The sequence below is a fragment of the Poecilia mexicana genome, unplaced genomic scaffold, assembly GCF_051168715.1.
Source record: "Poecilia mexicana isolate PSO_F unplaced genomic scaffold, ASM5116871v1 scaffold_3, whole genome shotgun sequence".
Lineage (NCBI taxonomy): Eukaryota > Metazoa > Chordata > Actinopteri > Cyprinodontiformes > Poeciliidae > Poecilia > Poecilia mexicana.
In genome coordinates, this window is record NW_028263372.1 from 27,147,511 (window position 1) to 27,170,601 (window position 23,091).

General features: G+C 37.1%; 1 non-coding gene across 1 annotated transcript; it reads left to right on the forward strand.

Annotated features, from left to right (window-relative positions):
- The first annotated feature begins 7,984 nt into the window (after positions 1-7,984).
- Positions 7,985-8,057, forward strand: trnav-uac (transfer RNA valine (anticodon UAC)). Its single transcript has one exon. It is a non-coding gene; the product is annotated as a tRNA-Val (tRNA).
- The last annotated feature ends 15,034 nt before the right edge of the window (positions 8,058-23,091 follow it).

The following is a 23,091-nucleotide window of genomic DNA, read 5'->3' on the forward strand; positions in this document are numbered from 1 at the left end:
TTTCTTATTAACTCTTTGCTTCACATTCATCGGACTAGTTGCAGACACTTGATCCTTGAGGACAATCATTGCAAGCTGTGATATCTTGCAGCCTCTCTTGCACTTGACAGCTCTAGTGAAAAAGCTTGGGGTTAAGCACATTGTTCAACAGCACCTTGACAGAAATCACTGTGGGAGGATCTGAGGTCATTCAGTTTCTGAACCTAAGACTTTTCAAAGCCCCTTTGGAGCTTTCTTGCTAGTGGATCACATGCACTGCAGAACTATTGCATAAATCCAGCTTTAAGCATTTAGCCTTCCACAACAAATACATTAATTAATAATGGCTATTTTCTTTGTGAAAGTAAATATTGTATTCTCTCAAAGAAATAAGATATTCAAAATGCAAATGGGGATTGTTTTGTTATACATAAGCCTCACCGCTGTAATATTTAAATGCAGGAAATTCCAAATCATTTCAGTTTGGCCGTGATGTTGACCTCTCCCTGAACCTCGATTTCCTTAATTCTAATGAAGGTCACTAAAGCCACGCAGTCCGATTTAAATATGAGTTCCATTCAATGCCGAGCCCCTCACTGGGGTAAAACCAACCCCCTGACATTTAAGCAAGGCTTATGAAAGCCTAGACATATATACCTAGTGACTGGTGTTAAGTGGTGTGAAACCCAGAGGATCTCGGCAGGTTTTGGCCCTTTGAAGCTGACAGGCCCACTCCCTCCTGGCATGCCATGACTCCACTTTCTGATTTATAGGTAATTTATTCAACTGAATAATTAAGGGCCAGTCGGCAGCAGAGAGCATGAATAGCAATAAGCTTGAAGAAAGAGTTAGTTTCCTTCAGCTGGTAAAGTTTGTGTGCCCAGGGCAAACCTGTGTTTGAAAAATTATGATTAAAAATGGATTCCACTGCTTTTTTTTTAGGACTGTTTGATCCACAAGATACTAGAGAAAACTCTTTGAATGTTAAAATTGCATCGCTTTTACCAAGATCACTGCAAATTTGTTCACTCTAATCAATTAGTTTCAGTATTTTTGATGGGGCCAATGTGGGCTTTTTTATTTCACATCATTGAGTCTCATTTTTGGGAGACTTCAGGAGACTACACACTTTAGACAAAAATACAATGCAATATTTTTAAACCAAACAATCGTCTACACAATACGTACAGCAACCTAAAGCTTTCAAAAAGGCCAAGTGACACCAGAAAATACAGACAAAAAAAAATCATTCATAGATGATATTTCCGTTTTTCATTAAAAGCATTTCAAATACTTTCAGGTGAATTCAGCTGTCAAATGAAAGGGGCAGTGCAGGAAAATCTCTTTCTCCCCCAAACAATGTTTTTGTTTTCATGTTATAAACTAAGAGAAGTATTTATTTTCCATCAAACAGCCCCAGTTTTATGTCTGGTTTTTTTTAACATACTTAACATAATACTTGAAAGAAATTATAGTAGAAAGATCTCCAAACGCAACCTGAGGAGTTTATGTGTGTAGGTGTGGGTGCGCGTGTTTTTAGCAGATTGGACCAATTTGAAATCCAGTAAATTGGTCCAGTCTGAATAATGTTACATACAAAATTGACATATAGCGAACCATGTTAGCATGACAATAAACTGTTTCATCACCATTGTAATGTTCAAACATTAAATTGACATTCTTATTTTCATTAAAAATGTACTTTTTAAAAAGTGATTACCCTAATGCAGAGCCTTGATGTGGACCTTTAATGACTTCCAGGTAAAAGGAAGAAAAAACACTGAGTTGGACATTCAGTAACTTACAAACTAGCTTTTATGTCAGGAAGAAAGACATCTTACTGATACTAGATGTCATGACCCAGCTGCTCTAAACTAACTGTTCTTGGGAACTGAAATGCAAAATAAGCAACCGGAAATAATTTAATTTGCAAATAAACGGTTGCTTTATAAAAAATAAAATAAAATGCAATTTTCACACACGTTAATCTGTTAATCTGAGTTTTTATTGAAATTTATAATATGAAGCTTGTTTTTATTAGACCCATCACTTTCTCTTAGCCTGCTCGGAAAGGCTAAAACCAGCTAAATCTGATGTGAATGTGTCAGCATTTTGAACAATACTGCTAGGTGTTCATGTATCCAGTATTAATAGAATTTGCTTTCAAAATGTCACCTATTTGAGTCCAGTTTGTGATGTATTTATTTTGCATTTTTCCTGCTTGTTTCTGTAAAAATAACTCGGTGTTTGTTATTTTTGGAGAAAGGGCTGTAAAACTGAATCACCCGTTTCTGTCACTGTCATCTGACTGTTTGAGGGAGAAATGCAGAAGTTTCACTTAAGACAGGTTTAATAGGGAAACCCTGGAGAGACAAAATAGAGAGAAAGTCACAATGTGCAAAAACACTGCAAAAGGAAAGCAAAATGTCCTAAAATGATTGTTTTAAAATAAAGTCTAACAATGAATATGCAAAACATAGATATTTTTGTTATGCTGAGAGGTGTGGTGTGGAAAGAGAAATTAGTCAACCTCGGTTGTGCAGCAAATAAAGCTGGTTTATTAAGTTTGGTGCAACACAGCAGATTTAAAAATGGCGGCCCTTCCATCAGTCTTCCTGCTACATCCAGCTGTACACTTATATATTTAGATATGTAAACCTTCTCAGTTTGCATTGGCCAATTATCGTAGTCTTCCAGAGTGGGGAAAAGGGAAACAAAGTTAACTTTCACATACGCAATGTCAACATTAACAATTATTAATCAATACTAAAATATCAGGCAAACATTTTATGTATGCAAAATGCATAAATCATTTTACTCTTTTAATTACTTTAAGCTTCAACCAATTAAAATCCAGTTCTTATCACTTTCTATAAAAGAGCTGGGTTTATGACAGGCCTCCTCATTAGCAGGGTCCCAAGATGGCTGCCACAGAAGACACACCCACAAAGTAACAAACATTTCAACCACACACACACAGAAGGTTCATTTACACTCAATATAACTACAAAGAAGGTTAGAGAAAAAAAAATGCTTCTTAACAATTTTACTCAGACCAAGAAAATGATGTAGCAGAGACAATGAGGATTCGTTACAAAGGGAAGAATATGCGTCAAATGTGCAAAATGCATCGGGCTGACATTATCAGAAAGTCAAAGATCAGCGTAGATGGTTCATTATCTCCTCACTGGTGACATGTGAAAACTGTCTCCACACTTAATGTATTTGAGGCATATCAGAATATCAAAATAACGAATCTGTCAAAGCGATATGACATTAAAGTTAGAGAAACAACAACTGCCTGCAGATGTCTTTACCAAAATTCTATCTGTCCAGTGATAGATAACCTGGACCAAAATAACCGGCCTTCCCCTGAAGCAAAACACACACACACACGCACACACACATGCACATGCATAGTGGAAGTTGCCTTTAAAGATAAACAATCGCATAGCTGAAATCCATTCTAAATGGCAACAGTGCAATAATCTTCAAGGTTTGAAAATCTATCTCTTGAGCAGAATAATTTAACCAGGGTGTGACAGTCGTAGATAGACACAAACACATGCTCCTGCTCCCGTTTCTTTGTAATTGAGGCCTCTATGATAAGTTGGGGTCAGAAACATAATGGAGCACAGAGTCCATTAAAACATGTGCACAATTAGGTGGGAAGCAAACACTGCTGGTGGCTTATAACCCCACTCCATTATTGTACAAATGGAATGACTTTACAATCTCACTCGGTCCCAAAAGCAGCGACTTGTGTTTGTTCTGTGCACGTCTAACTACAATGACTGTAAATTACATCTACAGTATCTATTGAGCCAGTGTGATGATTTCAGCTATGGTTGCACAATCAAAAACATACTCTGATACAACATGTAACATTTCAAATGCAAGACACCTCTTTGCCTCCAAGTTCCTCTCTTCAGCTTCCTTCATTAGGACATTACTTCCAAAGTGAAACATTCACAACCACTCGCTTTAAATAGTTATTACCTTAGTTGTCCATGTATGAAGTACCAAATTATTCCAGCTAAGTTTGAAAACACAACTAGAATTTAATTTGTGGTTTGACAGAAGCTCACATAGCAACCTACACTGTGCCAACTCACACCATCTGTTATTGAGCTAGATTATGCAAGCAGCACAGTGTCCGCTGTGTCAGTTTAGATAGTACCCCACTGCAACACTTGGTACTCGGTTTGAATCAATAACTTCTTTGTTTCTAATGGGTTTTTTTTTGGGGGGGGGGTTTCCACATGGAACCGTAAAGCTTCCTTGCAGATACACAACCTTAAGACCCAAATCAAAGTTCTTGTGTTCACAGGTCACTTTGTAAACATGTTTGTGTGATTATTGGAGGCTAATTTGAAGATTCGCTTTGCTGCGTTGATCACAGCTTTTCTTACTCCTGGTCATCCAACATCGGAGTGTTCACTGTGGCTGCTGTGAGCTTCCACTTCACCGTTTGCATGTTCAGACAGATGCGCCAAAGCTTTATTTGTTTGTATTTGTATTGATCGTTTTTGTGCTCTACTTGTCAGCAGAAATTATACCCTGCTAAGGGCTAATACAATTTGAATCATGGCATTTCAAATGATATTGCAGAGGTGTGCTGGTTTCAATTGCATACTGTATTCTGAAAAGGCAGAAAGGAGAGACAAGTGATCCTGTTTGCCTCTGGCTATTAGGCAAACATGTAGCATAAGCTCAAGGAAGCTTAATAAGTACAAAGCTTTGTAAAGCTGAAAAGATCTCTGTGTGTGTGCGTGCGTGCATGTGTGTGTGTATTATTAGCAGAGTATTATTTTTACATATCAATAGATACATATTATGCTTTAAAAATTATTTAAAGAGCTGCCAGAAATGACAAGAAGGAAATTTGAGTCATTTTATGCCCTTGACAAACTTGGATATCGATTTTCTAAGCAGAGCGTCATTCATCAATGCGATCTAGTGCCATGTGTGACAGCACATAACACTAACATCCTCCATCATTTATCTTTTAGTGTCAGGTGTTTGTACTGACTGGTGGCACCACTACTTTCACCCAAAGTTGTCCATATTTAAATTTTTTTCTAATTCTACTCTGTGTGACAAGATTCAAAGACAACTGTGAAAGTGAAATTATTTGGCTGTCAGGTCTGATGCAATGTGACATTTTGGCATTTTGAGACTAATGAGTTTCTGTGTCATTTACAGAGTCTCAAAGACATATTGGATTTTCACAGGATGATAATATTCTAAAGATTGAATTTGCATTTGGAGCTTATCTTTTGGTGTAATTTACTTTTTCTCGGTTTAGACAATGTTGTATCAAATGGTGAATTGCTCAACTTTTTAGTTCATTTCTGCACTAAAAATATAGTTACCTATCAAAATCTAAGTAATACAAATTTCACAACCCTTCCTTATATCTTGCTGTGCAAGCAACAACGTTTTGTCTTCCTATATGGTTAGAATGAGCATTTCTAAGGTGTTATGCTTTCATTATATTTATTCTGTTCATTTATGTTTCTTTTCTAGTTAAAAAATATATTGCAGAGAAAAGTCCTTTAAAATATTTGGGATGTTTATTTTTTTTATTATTTTTTAATATATATACAGTATATATGCGGATCTTGATGTCAGCAGACAAATACATATGTGTAAATTCATATATAGATCTAGGTTTCCCATTCAAAGACTGAGGTTCCTCATGGTTTGTAACATTAAAAGATCCATAGCATCACAAATCCTCCACCAAACTTGACAGTAGGCATAAGGTAATTTTAAAAACAGTCATTCTAAGCTTTAAATGCATAACCCAGTAATACAGACTGTCATCTAATTCCAATTATAAGCTCCTCTGTATTGTTTCCTCTTCAAAAAAATAGCTAAATATAAGCTAAAATAATTTTTCCGTTAGATTTATTTTATGTGGATTGTTTGGGGTGTCATTAAGTGTGACACTAGTGCACATATGTCAAACTCAAAGCCCGCCATGTCATTTTATGTGGCTCCCCCAGCATTTTATAGGCTGTTGATTGACTTTAAATTGGTTTTGAGCACGAATTGATTACAAACTACATCTCCCACAATGGATTCTGATTGTTACCAGCCAACATTGCGGCTTCTCGCCACTAGAGAGCAGCAGAGTCACCTCAAGCTGCTTATTGATTTTCCCAGCGAATAAAACTGAGACATCGACAAGCTAACATCAAAACGTCCAAGAAAAGAAAAATCAATTTACAAGTAAGACTGTGAATGAAGAAGTGTGTGAGTTGGTGTCAGGGCGGCAGGTGGCGCTAGACTTTTTTTGTTATCCTTATCTTGACCGACAACATAAAAAAAAAAAAAAAAAAAAAAAAAAATCGGTCCTGTACTATTTTTATCCGTGAAATTACAATCATATTAACATCGGATATTTAGCCGCATTTTATGCGGTTTAGTTAATATTCACCGTGAATCCAGATCCCGTCACAGATTAAGCAGATAAATGTATCTACAGTTTTCTCCGTAGTGACAAAAACCACTGACTGAGCCCCCAATAACTTTTATTAAATTAAATTAAGCGACTTCACTTAAATTAGCATCACTTCACCCGCTGGGGTCTGAACGCACTTCCTCCTGGTTCCCATCTGCAGAAAAATCTGCGCTAATTCATCAGTCAGTTGGATCTGTCTGATCCAAACAGATCAACTGAACTCTGTGAGTGTTTTACCCTGAGCGGTCCGGTGTGAGCTTTTACCAGGATTTCTTATTTATTTATTTGCGTGGTTTCGCTTCTCCAAAACGGACAGATGTTACGTCTGCAGCTCCTCCAGAGCGCCGCTCTCCTGGGTAACCTGCACCAAGAAGGCTCCATTTGTTAAAACCACTGGATGAGTTACTTCCAGCGGTTTCTAAGTCTTCGCAGCGGTGGAGCCGGGTCCGCAGTGGTTGAGCAGCGGACTGCGCATGTTACAGTCTAATTAACTTCTGCGTCGTCATTTATTTCCTCAAGATAAACTACTGGCTCCTCAAATGGATTAACACAACCAGGGGCGCAACTACATATTATTCAGGTGGATGTGAAAACATAAATGAACCATTTTTAATTTTGAAGTGTTGATTTTATTTTTGAAACTTTATTTAGAAGTGTTGATTTTATTTTTGAACCCCTTTTCTATTGTAAAGTGTTGATTTTATTTTTGAAACTTTATTTATTTTGAAGTGTTGATTTTATTTTTGAACCCTTATTTATTGTAAAGTGTTGATTTTATTTTTGAACTTTGAAGTGTTGATTTTATTTTTGAAACCTTATTTATTTTGAAGTGTTGATTTTATTTTTGAACCCTTATTTATTGTAAAGTGTTGATTTTATTTTTGAACCCTTATTTATTTTGAAGTGTTGATTGTCTGAAAGACCTTACACATGAATTGCCCCATACGGGGTTTGAACTGATGACCTCAGCATTACCAGCATGGTGCTCTAACCTGCTGAGCTAACTCACCTACCTTACAAACTGTTGAGTTTCCATGGATTTAAGAACTTACATGATTTTACCACAATGAAGATTTGATAAAAGTGCTTATATTCTAATGTTTTTCAAAACAACATACATAATATTTTATTTTCCAGAGATTTTGTATTTTGAAGTGTTGATATTATTTTTGAACCATTTTTAATTTTCAAGTGTTGATTGTATTTCAGAGATATTTTTTATTTTAATGTGTTAATTTTATTTTTGAACCATCTTTTATTTGTAAGTATTGATTTTATTTCATAGCCATTTAGCCAAGTCTCTCTAGAAACATTTGTCTCTGCTAATGACATCTTCAATACAATTTCTTGATCCCAGGCTTAGTTTATGGACTGTAATGTGAAATTAGGCACAAGTATAAGTCTGACAGTTTGTTCACCAAGTTACTGTGCTCTCTGAGAGGATCTGTAAGTATTTGACATTGTTCCATGCCCATCGTTGACATTAGTCTCTAACAAAATGTGGATCATCTACCAGGAACACTGCAAAGAGCATGAGTTTCTGTAGTGTAGTGGTTATCACGTTTGCTTTACATGCAAAAGGTTTCTGGTTCGAAACCAGACAGAAACAGATTTTGCATGTTCTATTCATCACAGGTGTTTACTAAAGGTCAACAAGGAATCTGTGGTGTCATGGTCTGTACTCTGAATCCAGGCATCTCAGTGCAAGCCGCAGTTGAAATTTTCATGCATCGCCTCTCACATCATCAACTTTGGAACCTCAAACTGAAACAAAGCAGAGAAGTTCAGTTCTTGTAGTGTAGTGGTTATCATGTTTGCTTTACATGCAAAAGGTCTCTGGTTCGAAACCAGACAGAAACGGTTTTTGTAGGTTATGCATCTTTTGGGACGCAGTGAGACAATAAGAGTCTTCCCCTTTCATGTTCCATGCCAAGTCGATTGGTTCATTTGCCAATCGACTTCAGTGTAGGCTTCTTTGAAATCGAAGCTACTTTACTTCAATTGCCAATTGGCAGTTCTATGGCTTAATGCATGTGTCAAATTCAAGGCCCGCGGGCCACATGTGGCCCCCCAGCATTTTATAGGCCGATGATTGACTTAAAATAGGTTTTGAGCACGAATTGACTACAAACTACATTTCAACCAAAGGTTTGTAATGCGCTTCCTAACCAGACGCTCCAAAGCATCCGGTCCATAACTCTTCAACACGCTGTCAGCTCCCGGTCAGAAAGATGCATTTAGTTCAGAGACCATGAGATGATATTCAGAATGGATTTTTTAAATTAATTGATTTCAGTTGCCTCTGAGACTAAATCTTTGCATAAAGTCTATAATGTCTGCCCATGTGACTTGTTTTTATTATTTGTTTGCTTACCTTTAAACACTGATTTAAATATTGTAATTTTTAAACTGAGCAGTAATTTTACATCCATGGAAACTCAAATGTAATATTTAAAACTTTAATACATAAAATCAGTTATTTAACTATTGAGGTGTTTAATTTATTTTTAACATTGCATTTTTATACATTTATGCTAGAGGTGCCCAAGTCTAGTTTTCCAGAGCTACCATCTGCAGCTTTAGATGGTTCCTTCTCTAACACACCTGGACCGTTGACTCATTATAAGCCTCTACAGAACTGAATGAGGGAAGTCAGCCTTTTGTCTGGGGTGTGTTTTAGCAGGGATGCACTCCTGATTTGTACCGTCAATGTGGCCCATTGAGGGTGGCCAATATGCTGAAGTGGCCCTCGGTGAAATTGAGTTTGACACCCCTGCACTAGTGGCTCAGAAAAAAAGAAACTTTTTTTTTTTCTCTTGTATTTGCTCAAATTAAAAGCTTGTTTTTGCTTAATTTGTCAGTGTGAGACAATGCTTGGCCTATAAACCATTAATTTATTTTCATGTTTTGTTTTGGTTTTTTTCAGCACATTTAACCAGTGAAGATTGCAGTAAGTTTATTACATACCAAGTTTTACCTACCTTCTGAGCTGGACATATATAGAAAATAATACTAGATATTCAGTTATACCCCTTTGTGTTTACCTTTAAATTCCTGCAGGCTGTAAAACCAGTACAAATGATTAGACTCCAATATCATGGATGCTTGACTGCACAACCTTTATCTTGTGCAATTTGCTATATAATGATACCTTATTGATTTAATATGGGATAGCACATCCAATAATCAAGTTACAGCTATGTCAGTGTCAGAACAATAGTCCTGTTGGTGCAAGCAATTAGGCCGCATAGCGATACCAACGCCAGTAGTCACTGTAATATGTTTTGCAAGGCTGGGAGTCATTTATGTAATATGTCTGAGTTCCTGCTGTCAAATAGAAATACAGTTAGACTAATGTATGCAATCCCACAGGCTTCGTATTCCTGGGGATGAGATGTATAATAGCTGTACATAAATACACACCACTTCCAAGGGTATTTTTATACAAGCAAAACTGATGCCACTCATCTAGTGCATTGCTGCAGTATCATGCTGCATTGAATAAAAGCAACCAATGTATTTTTCAGGTTGACTAGGTTGCAAATCAAGCTAAGAAGGGGAGGTGGGTTAGAGAACGAGGGGTAAATTTATTGCCCAGTCTAATAATTAAGGTCAGTAATCGAAGTGACCGAGTCTTAGTTTAGTGCAATTTAAAAATCAGAGCTGCTAAAACAGGAATCACTTGGCAAAAGGAAGGGTAACGTAAAATAAAAACATCCTTCAAGTGAAAGCAGATTTTTTTTCTTCATCACCTCCCTTTCTTTGTTCTTTTTGCTGTATTTTCCTAAAAGCTTCAAACAAAGGCCCTTAACAATCACAGAAGCAATATTGAGGGAAAACAAGCGCTAATATATAAAACCCATGAATCCTAAGAAAGGTAAGTCTGAGCTTCATCTTGGTTCAATACGGCTCTAAATGAATGAACACTTGACTGTAAAATGACTCCATCTGCAGAATGGCTGCAGAGGAACTCCTTTATTATAGTTATACTTCACTAGTACAGAGTTGGAAACCTCTTCAGAACTGCCTTAGTTCTTCATTGCATGGACATATTATCAACATGGTGTCACAGAAGTTCTTCAAAGATTTTGTTTCATGTTGACACCATATTATCATGCAAATGCATGATGGCTGCATGTCCATGATGTTGATTCTGGAGACTACTGAAGTAGAGCTCATTATCATGTTCAAGACCACAATTTGAGATAATTTGAGCTTTCTGTCTTTTTCTCATCATCAGACTGGTTGTAGATATTAGACAAACTTGTCCAAAACACTCAGGTAGCGAGTTCAGTTTGGTACTATGGGGACCAAAGTCTGCCCATATTATGAAAGATAAACAATCTTGCTTAATTACACAGTAGTTAGAGTACTATCACTAAATTATATATTTTCTGTACTTTATATTTATTCATATATTTTTCAATTACAGTAATTGAACATTTGAGTATTTTTAAAACAACAAATTCCAGTATTGTTTTTGCAGCGATCTAAAAATACCTCTGTATAACTGCATATATTTTTGCGCACACACACAATGGGCAACGGCCCATCATTCTGCAGGACATGCGTCACAATTCATCCAATGACAATTCTAAACTCTAAAAATACTGAAATGTAGAGGAGTGTTGCAGGTCTGGTCGGCTCTGTGTGTGTTTAGCTGTCTTTCTTTGTGCCCTTTCTCTGTTTTTCCTCAGGTGGACAGAATGCAGGTTGGTGCCAATTTGTGAACTCCAGAAATAATTGGACAGAGAAGAATTTGAAAGGGCCAGTCAGGACTTGGGACTCTTCTACAATAGAAGCTTACCTGGGAGGCTGCTCTCTCCCCTCCTCCTTTGCTGATGGCTGTTTGGCGTTGCTGCTCTGGAGCATTTCTTTTGTTTGTCAAAAGGTTTGTGCCAGGACTGACACAGCTTGGGAAGTTTGGGCTACCCTTTACAATTTCACACATACCTTTCTGTCTTGTTAAACATGCTAGGCGGTAAGTTAGTTCATGACAATAAAGAAATGAGCCACAGTTCCTACTAAGTTTATGAAATGCTTCACATTTATTACACAAATGTTAACTTGAGTTTAAATGTTGTGTATCTGAAATATAGAGAGATTTTTTTGAGCATCAACTTAAAACCATGCTTGATGTTCTCTGAGCAGTGCTGTTAATCATCATCAAACCACAATGTGTGGTAAGCATTTTCCACTGTGGGCTCTTTTGCTGACAAAGTAAAAGGAACAAACACACACGGTTTCCAGTGGTTGGTTCAAATTCAGACTTTCATCCAAATCTGTCTTACTTCCTTACCTATCACTAACTGTTGCTTGGAAACTAAACCATTAACCACACTGAACAATGTCCATGCATAATATTTCATTCAGTAAACCAAAGATACATCAACAATCATAGGATTTGAAAAAAAAAAAAATATATATATATATATATATATATATATATAAGTTTTGTCAAATTACAAACGTTACTTCAAAAATTACAGTCTGCTTCAGAGAATTTGCTACAAATGCAAACTGGTTTACTGCAACTTCTGCAAGTTGAACCCACAATCAGTGCAGCAGTAGCTTCACCAGGAAAAAATGTAAGGAAAATATTTTCTGCACAGAGCAAAAAGAACTGAATTCTTCAGAAATTTGTACTGAGAAAGAGAAACAATGAAATGTAAACGCAACCAGAAAACATGCAGAAACATTTATAGAAACTTAATGCAACACAGCTTACGCTCTTGGATTTGTGGCTCTGATTGGGCGAAAATCTGTCCCTGTTTTAATCACTACTCCAAATCGCCTACTAATGAACAAACTATGTTTAATACAAATAATTATTAAACATAAAGAGTGGAAAATAAAAACGTTATAAGTTGCCATATGTTAGTTTGATCTTCCTGCAAAACAAACAAGCTACCTGGACGCATTTGTTAGTCAGCTTCAGCATGACTTTTTGTTGTAATTTGTGTGTGTCCCTTTGCTGTGTCAGTGAAGATCTATGGGAAGACAAAACCAACATTAGAAGTTTTGTCTTGGAAAAATGTTGCTAAAATTTTCAGGCTTTTTTTTTTACCAGTTCCTCAAACACACTGAACTGTTGATACAAAAAAGAAAAGGTTCCCACTTTCGACTTAAAAAGCATGTTTTCATGTATTTTTTTTCACAAAGATAATAATTTTAATTATTTTCTTTTTGTCCTTTGATTTAATTTGACGTTTCTATTTTACCACTAAACGAGCACACTCACAGCAGCCCACTCAACCTTTTTTGTTCGTAGTCTGAAAAGTCTCTCCATTAGTGTGGGAAGTGGGGAGCTGCAAAAGCTGCAGACCTCTCTTGAGATGGCTAAATATGATGCCAGAAGATTTTTTTTTTTATAAAGCAACATTTGAACTCACAGATGCTTAAGTGCAAAATTTGGAAGTATGCTTGCTTTTCCCTCAATCAGATGGAAATCCTGTTCACATGTGCCCCCATCACATATGTGCAAGTGGCCTAATAAAAGTCGAGCTAAAGTTTGAAACTTGATTATTTTATTTTGACTTGTCTGTGTTTGGTGTTGCAGTAAAAATGCAAATGTCCTCTTTTTCAGCTCTCAGTCACACAAAACCAAGTACAGACACACAACACTACTTTAGAACTGATAGAAAAAACTCAAATGATACACAAAAAAAGTTTAAGGATCTCGCTGTCTTGCAATGTGTTGAGTTTTCCTTAGCTTGTTTATTAACAATGAAAGTAGCTACCCACTCTTCCCGAGATTGGTTTGTGCAATGTGATTTCTGTCAAATATGCAAATGTAGCCATTTTTGTGAATGTTGAATAATTTATTGTGATTACTATTCCATCTGTGTTTGCAGTTTACTTTGTGTTTACTGCTTTGTACCATCTGAAATTACAGCTTATAAATCCATACATCAAAAGGTTTCGCTTCGCATCATTTCCATTTTGGCCTTCAAATGAATTGCCCAGCGACAAATCTATATGTAAGGCATGGAAATTATACTTGCTTCGCTGCCTTTTTCACATGCTCCCCCAACTTATGCAGGTTTGTCTTCTTCCTGTACCCAGCCGCCCACCCGATTCGATAATTAGCTGTGCCTGTTCAGGTGTAATAATGTCTCGGGCAGTGGCAGATGTTAACAGATACAATCTGTTCTTTAGCATGTAAAGAACCTCCTGTCGTGCCCAATAACTCACTCACTTAGTTACAAAAAGTCGTTGTCACTGTGTGATTGTGCCGTGACATCCACACACTCTTCCCCACAGTCTTATCCACACACACTTCACCACTTACTGGAGCCACGCTGGTGTTTCCGCAGTCCTTTACAATTGTGCCCCCTCTTGGTAGCTGTTGTCACAAAAGCTAAAAGACGAGTGCTCGCAGCATGGAGACTACAAATCCAGTAATTCTGGCTTAAGTGGAATTTTCTTCTCAGTCTATAATTTAATCTGCTTGGTGCATATCCGGCTCTGTATTTTACTTTTCTTTTATGAAGCTGCAAAATTGGATAATAATAATTGAATGCTCTTATGTGTTTTATCCCACTGATTAAAACGTTTTCTATGTATAAAACTATGCCATACTTATACACATGTCATTTTTATGCTTCAACCACTGAAATTACTGGAAAGCATTTTTTTTATGTCTAAAGATGTGATGCACATCCGTGGCAAACTAATTTACGTGATCCCTCAAATTATTTGGCTGTTCCCTTTTCAAGTGCTGCAAGATCTCCTTACAGCATATAGTAGGGAAGGATTCTGCAAGGTTGAAATTGGATGCTTTGGGCCATTAGACAAAAGAGTTGAAGCCAGGGAAGCAGAAGGAGCAATGAGGGAGTAAAAGTCAAGGCATCAAATACTAACTGATCCATGGAAAACAGCTATTTTCTATTTACTGACTTTAAAGTCTTTTTATGAGCTCCCCAAAAGCGAAAGGGTTACAGCTCATGTCACATAACTGATGTGTTTGGCTTGGATGCACCCAGGGAGTTCCTCCCTGCTGTTTGTGTCCTCCTTGTATCTTTTTCTGAAACGTTTGAGTGTTCAGCAGAGTTGTTCACAATTATTTTTCCCCCCCAAGAGGAAAATCAAGCCCAAAGTCTCTGAGGGAGAAGTCCCAGGCAGGTTACAAGGCTCCCATACCTGCTATATACATTTTCACATTGGATTTAAGCTATGCAGTCTACCTGAAACGGATAATTAATGCACATTATGAATTCGTATCATTATCCTGAGGTCTAATTTTAATATTTACCAACTTTAAATATTCATCCAAAGTGCAATATGAAAAAAATAAATTTACTGCTGCGAATAATTTTTATAATTCATGATGCGCAATAATTACCCCATTAAAAAGGTAAATATGCAGATATGTTTAAAGACAAAGAGGTGAAGTGGAATAACACTGGTTTATTTAGAATTTTACATTTTTGAATAATAATGTAAGTGCTTTTAATTTTAAAAATTCATCCAGATCTTTTAAATCACATTTGCTTGCAGTAAGAGAACAGGATGTCAGAATAGGTAAAACATGCTTTGTTTTCTAAGATCATTCAAAGACAATTGATTCTGAGTATAGTGTGAGAAACACCCGTCAAGTGATAAATCTGAAACAGTTCGCGTAAACAAGTTGGGACAAACCAATTATTTGCCAATGTACCCAATTTTAAACCAGAAATAGCTCTGCTACTTCTGTATAAAATAAAAACAGAAAATTTTAGAAAATCCCATCAATTCCCTTTGCAGGCACATACTGTCAAAAAAGCCTGCCAAGTCTCTATATGTGCTGCCTGTATGTTGCCATGACAGTTTGACTGTCATAAATAAAGACCTTAAATCCAAGTCCAGTGTGTGAATCTAAGTCAGGTTTGGAATCTTTTAAACCTTGCTGGCAAAATCAGTTTCTTCCCTCTGTTGTTCGGTGATGATAAAATGGCAAAAAAAAAAAAAACATAATAAATGAAACATGAAAATATTAAAATCTGTATCTTGCAAATAAATACAATCCAATGACAGTTTGAAAGCGACAAACAAATGCAAAATAAAATATTGATGATCTATTGACATCTCTCTCCTTAGTTAAAAATGTAAAAAGAAAAGAGGAAGAGGGGAAGTGAAAGCAGAGGATATGCAAGAATCAATGCTGAGAGGCTATATTTACCAAAGTCCAATTAGACAAGAGGAGACTGGAGCCCACTAATGACCTGACATTTACACACGCTGAACTCTTGATTGCGATTACATTGTGTGGTTGTGGGAGAGTGTGCGCATATGAGAGACAGAGGGAGCGTGCGAAGCAGGATTAATGACAGAGAGAACAGAAAAAAGCAATGGTTGTTTGGTGAGTCTCACATGTCACTTCTTGTAAATGGATTCTTATTTTTAAAAAAAGCCAGGATCAAAGAAACGGTGAAATTTTAAAGCAGCAGACGAGCAAAACCGCCGCCAACCAGCCAGTAAATCCTCCAAAATTTACTTGGTATTGATCAGATTGTCTCACTGAACCAACAAACAGTTTCTGCTTTACATCTTATTAAAAGCAAAATATATAGAAGAAAACAAAATGTGTAGAAGAAAAGGCAGCTGTGTTGTGGCACATTTGGTCCCAAATGTACTACTCACTACTCACTACTGTGAGGATTGTAACCTTAAGTCCAGGTTCAATATGAAAATGTACATGGACACAGATCTGCTTGACAGCCATCTGGTGTGATTGGCCATCATGACTTCATATTGCTGCTAATTTAACCAGCAAAAGTTGAAAATGATTTAAACAAGATGCACAAATCAATACCATGAAAAACTTAAAAGGCAACCAGTAATATATTTCCAGTCACAAACAGTCATCAAAAGAAGGCAAACATCAAACAAGAAGCACCAGAACAGAAAAGTAAATTATCTGAACTTCAGTTTAAATGTTTTTTTTTAAAGTAATTTATATATAGTTTATAATGTGTATGTTTCTATTTATGTTTTTAATGGCATTGAGGATAGACACAAGTTGGTTTCCAACAGTGATGAAATACATCCAAACTCTCCAAGAACAGGATGTAGTCCTGAATAAAATTATATAAAAAGTTAATTAAGTTCAGGAATTATATTCAAAAAGTCAAATAGATATTATAATATTAATATATGTACCTGTTCAATTAACTATTCAGCTCTTTGTATGAACGCAATTTAAAGTTATTATTATTATTATTATTATTAATGATGAATATTAAAATCTCAAAATCAAAATCATTACCATCAAACCTGATTGATGAAAATCCAAAAGTTAGTTTCTCTGAGAATTGGAATATAATTTAAACCCAGTAAATTTGAGGGTTTCTATGTAGACGTGATGTTATTGCCTGTTGTGGCCTTAACAGTCATGGACTGCTGACTTCAATGTTCCAGCAGAAAGTTGTCAACTTCATCCTCACTGACAACTTCAATGTCATTTCTGTTCACAGAATGATGTATTTCAAAGATATCGATGTTAAGTAGAAGAAAAAATTGTGAATAAAGTGCAAAAGCAGAAAGAGCAGCAGATTTTAAAACAGATCTTGTTGAAGAGAATTAGTTTGAACCACAATTTGTGGATTTTGACTGGAGTCTTGAAGATCTATCAAACACAGACATCCAGGATACGGGATACGACGTCTGGATGCCTTGTGTTTAATCCACTTCTGAAGCAGAATCAGATGTACACTCAGATGCATCTTATCCACTCTGTGGAGAAAACAGACTGGACCATTTCTCAGTGGTACAAAGTTCTATTTTTAGATAAAAGTGAATTTTTAATTTTATTTGGAAATCAAGCTTGTAGAGTCAAACGGACGAGGGGAGCAAGAGAACCCAAGATACGGTCTACAGTCTCACTGTGTATTTTTTTTTCTAACTTACCACTAAAGTAGTTAAGAGATTAACATGTTCAACTAGAGATTATACACTAATTAAAAAAAAATACTAATTATCATTTATGAAAATTCAGAAGAAAAAAATGTGTACTTTATTCTTGAAAAACAAAACAATCAATGAAAGTATGACAATATTTGAATTTCAATTACGGTAAAAGCTCGATACATTCAGCTGCTACTTTACAAAAAGTATATATTTTTTCCCATGGCAAAGCAATGGGCAGGAAAACTGTTTACATGTTGTGCAACATCCTCAGAAATATGTCTAAATGTTAGAGTAATTAGAAAACTGATTTCTTATCAATGAGGGATCTGTTTTAGGTAAATCTACTCAGCAGCAGCCCTGTTCAATTTATGTTTCTGGTTTTCTCTCGTGTATTTTGTTCACCTAGAGTCGACTCAGTGGGTTTTCAGTTTCAATTCATCTCCACAGTGAAGCAGAGGTGGAGGTGTGATGAGACTTGTATAATTTGCTAATATTTTTACAGATAATCTTAGCTGGTTTAATTCTTCACACCTTTATTGAGCTTTATAAATGTCTTTGCATTTCATGATGAAAGTCCTTAAGATGTTCTGCCGTTTGTAGCTCGCAAAACAGCTCATAGACACTTTTTTGTTTCTTTCTTGTTTTTCTCCTTTATATGCAAAAAACTAAACATTTTGACAACTCAAAGTTGTGTACCAAGAACTCTTAATGTGTTTAATGTAAATGTTAAAATTATTATGTCTCAAGAATTTGCACCTTGCACACAACAAAAAAGCACCGACTGGGTTGAATTACTAGCATGCCAATTATATTTTATTTCGTTTAAATAAACGTAATGCTCAGGCTGTGGTTTTGAGGACATTTACCTTCTTGCAAAACAAAAGATAAAGCTCTATGAGATAATTCCAAGGGGAGCAGCTGCATCATCAGCAATAGAAAAAGATATTCAATTACAAGATAAGTGAACAAATGGAGATGGAGCAGCATGAGCCAACAGGAACGGGGGGGGGGGGGGAATGTAAACAAACAAGATGTTCCACCAAATGATGAGAAAACTGTTTGATGCAGAGGTGCCCCAATGCCAGCAACACCTACATCGTTTTCCTCTTATTAGTAATTCCTGCGTGCATTGTTCCAGCCATCAATGCCTTCAAAGAGCTTTCACTTCTTTAAAGGTTAGAGTATCACGCTAAAAAGCACTATTAAAATATTTGAAGTTTGCTCTTCAGGGAGAAGATTTTTGTTGAATGTGGTGTTTTTTCTAGTCCGTCCGTCTTAAATCCACTTATATGAGACCACGTAACTTCAGGACTTCAAGTATTTAACATACAAATAAGTATAGAGGTGTTGCGCTTAACCCTCTGGTGCGTAAGTGGGTCCTTTTTGACCCGGTGAGCTCATCTTTTTGCAATATCTTTGTAATGAAAAGTTTTCATCACTTCATATTCCAGGTATTCCTTAAGACACATGTTACTGATATCATGCAATTAAAATTTTTAATTTACCTTTTATACATTTTAAGAAATAGCATGTTTTGTTACTACCCCATTCTTCCGTGAGTGGGTCCAAAATGACCTGCATTCATTCCCTGTGGAATTTAATGGGAATCTTTGTTTCTTACCAACTGTGACTGTCAGGAAAACATTTTTTTGTGAACCAAACACACTGAGACCTAAGTGTCAACCCTGAATAATATTATTTTAAACAGCAAGGACTCTTACATATAAGTATTATCCTTATTTTTTATCACGAATCAACATATTAGCCTTCTTCAAAGTTAGCCAACACTAGTTATGTAAGCACGTAGCTAATATTACCACCTATACTTTATTGTGCGTGTGTATTATTTGTGTGTGTGTGTCTCTGTGTGTGTCTGACACCCTGGATGAGAAAACCAAGAGAGAGAGTGTGTTGAATGACATGCAAAATCTGTTGATCAATGTTTTCAAGGTTCTTTCTTTAATCATCTCAAAAAAAATAAAAATTCATAGCTATAGAAATAAATGCATAAATAAATGAGCCAGAAAAGCATAGAGTGCCTTCTTTGGGTTGGGGAGGATGTCCTGCCTCAGGTGGAGGAGTTCAAGTATCTGGGGATCTTGTTCACCAATGAGGGAAAAATGGAGCAGGAGATCGACAGGCAGATTGGTGCAGTGTCTGCAGTGAAGCGGGCGCTGTACCAATCTGTCATGGTGAAGAGAGAGCTGAACCAAAAAGCGGAGCTCTTGATTTAAGTTCCTACCTTCATCTATGGTCATGAGCTTTGGGTCATGTCCGAAAGAACGAGGTCACGGCTACAAGCTGCCAAAATTAGTTTTCCCTGTAGGGTGTCTGGGCTCTTCCTTAGAGATAGGATGAGAAGGTCAGATATCCAGGAGAGACTCAGAGTAGAGCCGCTGCTCTTTCATATTGAGAGGAGCCAGTTGAGGCTCGGGCATTTGGTCAGGATGCCTCCTGGACGCCTTCTTGGTGAGATGTTCCGGGCACGTCAAACAAGGAGGAGGCCTGGGAAGATCCAGGACACGCTGACGATGTTTCTCAGCTGGTCTGGGAATGCCATGGGTTCCCCCAGAGGAACTGGAACAAGTGACTAGGGAGAGCAAACTCTGAGCCTCCTTACTTAGGCTGCTGACCCCACGACCTGACGGATGGATGGATGGATGGACAGATGGATGGATGGATGGATGGATGGATGGATGGATGGATGGATGGATGGATGGATGGATGGATGGATGGATGGATGGATCACACACATGCACACACACATGTGTGATACACATAGCATAACAGAATAGACAGTAAGCTAGCTTGGTTAGCTAGCTAGTTTCAAGAAACGTGCTCTTTTGCAGCCCCCCCCCCATGTCCATACACACACCCACACACATATAATGGATGTTAACATTGTTCATTATTGACATTTCATCATTGTTGTTGTAAAAGTGCTCCTGATGTCATTTTGTTTTAAAAATGTTCTACAAATTGTCAGAAATGTTCTACAAATTGTTCTAAAAAACATTTAAAAAAGTGAAAAATGAAAATATTTCAAACATGAAATAACTTGTGTGAAATAAAACACAGTAGAAAGTATTATACAAAACATTATTTTGAATCAAAATGACAAAAGAAGCATAAAAACACAGTGATTGTAACCCGGGTCAAAAAGGACCCACTCACAGAAGACTGTGTAGTCAGTCAGTCACGCATCAGAGGGTTAATTAGCCACTACAGAGCAGCAGCTGTGTCAACCCAACTTGATAAGGATTCTGACATCAAAACTACTGCTAAGTTTTGATGTTTTAAGAGTGTAGAGTTGATTAGACTGACTACATAATTGAAATAATCGGGGTTATACAGAAACACATTTATTTCCCCCAATTTTGACTCTGTCCCACAGCACAGGCCCACCTTCCACCACCTCATCCCTACAGCGTGAAAAATCTCCCTCCATCTACCATATCTTACAGAATGCCTTAGCTGGCCGCTTCCCAATCCATATCCTCGGGCTCACACTTAGAGTAATCCCCCCCAACCCTTCTTTTACATCACCCCTTATCCTGATATTCTTCATAGCCTGTGTCCCATCTCCCCAGCCCTGTCCTTATTTCTCCACCAAGCTCGAGTGAACCATTGTCCTTGCCTGGCTCATTGACGGTGCTACTAAATCATGCTAGATTCTTTCTTGCACAGAGCATTACCTTACCTCGCCTTTCCTGCCAGCGCTGGCCCGCCGGCAACTGGGTTCCGCATGATTCTGCTAACTGCTCCCGCGCCGCCATCACACAAACAGAACGATGCACACGCACACTTCAGATTATTCTCGGCATGCTGCAGAGGAAATAAATGGCTCCCATGTTGGCCAACCACAGTCTGGCAGAGCCTGAAGGGAAAAATGATCCATTTGAGAGCCCTGTGACATGGGGCAGGGTTTGGAGGGGATAACTGATAAACCTGGGGGCCGCTAGGAACTTGAATCACAACTATTTCTGGATTCACTCTACAGGGTGACTGGGCCGGAAAAGTGCAGAAGCAAAAGGATAAGAAAACAATACAATCAGGTTCACACATACAAAAAAAAAAAAAAGCTAAAATGGTTTTTATCATTGAGGAAAAAAACAAACATAAAAAATATTTTTTCTATTTTTACACAAGTACATTAAACAGAGAATGTTTAAAAGAGAAACAGAAGTCTATTATTGTTCATAAGTATCTGATTAGTGAGCTGACAAGAGGAGGAGGACAGCAATGTTATGTTCTGGTTAGCACCATCTGCTACACAACAGGAGGAGGATCTGTCTGTCTGGAAATTACCTGCTGATGGGCAACACCTGGAGGGAGATGTGCAACTTAGGCTGAGAAGCTGAAAACACTTGTCATACCATCTTCAGTTTGAAAGGATGCATGGAAACAGGATTTTCTGGAAGGATTGCCACCTGCTTCAATTGTACTCACTGTTTAACCAATATACTGCTTCTACTTTTAGCACTCTATGCATTGCTACACTTTACAAATGTCATTTTTATTTTAAAATCCAAAATCATCAAATATGTTTGAAAGTGTTTAAATATTCTGATAAATATTTCATAGTGAAAACATGTAATATTGATTTTAATTGATGTGCAGCTCTTGGGGATCCTTGCTTCAAATTCAATTTAATGGTTACCAAAACTGCATCAGTTATTTCAGTGTCAATTTTTTCACCCGTGACCCCGTTTCTGGTTCACCACTGCTTCTTCACTGACCACCGAGGACCAGTAAGAACGACTCCACTGAAGTTATCAATACACAGTAACCATTTAACCATCACAGTCAAACTCTCTACAACCTCCTTCAATAAACACATCAACAATCTTCATTTGCTATGACGGAAAATATTCAGTTGTTTTCTTACCTGCCAATGGTCACAGTGGCATTTTAGTTAAATGCATTTATAAAATGAGGTGCAACATGTAAAAATATCTTTTTTTAATTGCATTTTTGCACAATCAATTGCGATCAACGTAACTGAGGCCGAATAAAATGAATGTTATTGATATTCTGCTGGAGCATCTTTCTGTCTGTGGTGACGTCTTCCTCTCTCTCCTTCCTCTCGCCAATTGACCTTAATTGGAGCTGGGGGTCCAGGAACCCTTCTGACCACTGCTCACACCCCTGGGAGGCAGACAGGTCCAGCACAACTCTGAGTGTGCTCGTCTGACTCCGTAAATGTGTGTGTGTGTGTGTTTGCGTGTGTGCGTGTGTGTGTGTGTGTGTGTGTCTGTGCATTTGAGATGAGAAAGTCAGAAAAAAGTAAGCTATAAAGAAAGTGAGGAAGACTTATAAAACCACAGGCGGGACTAAAACACACGCGATCGGATCATAAGTGAGATTTTCTCCAATCATCTTATTCGAAGAGGGATTATACAGTTTATATTCTTAAGATTTTTGATTTATTTCAGTTAAAAGTATCAGCACCTAGGTGTTGACAGCACTCATTTTGGTATTTATATGGAAATTATAAAATCTGCTTCCAACTCATATTATTATTATTATTATTATTATTATATGAGTTGGTATTGTTTGGGTTTTGAAGAGAACCAGTGTTATGGAGGACTTTTAAAACGCTACAGCTATTTTGCCAATTAATATTATTTAGATGTATTTTTCAAAATATGTTTTGTATTCATTCAGTCGGCTGTGTTGTCTCTTTGTGGCACCTACATTGAAGACTTCTAGCGTGATTGTGTAATTGGTTCTCTTGAACAAAAATAGGATTTTAA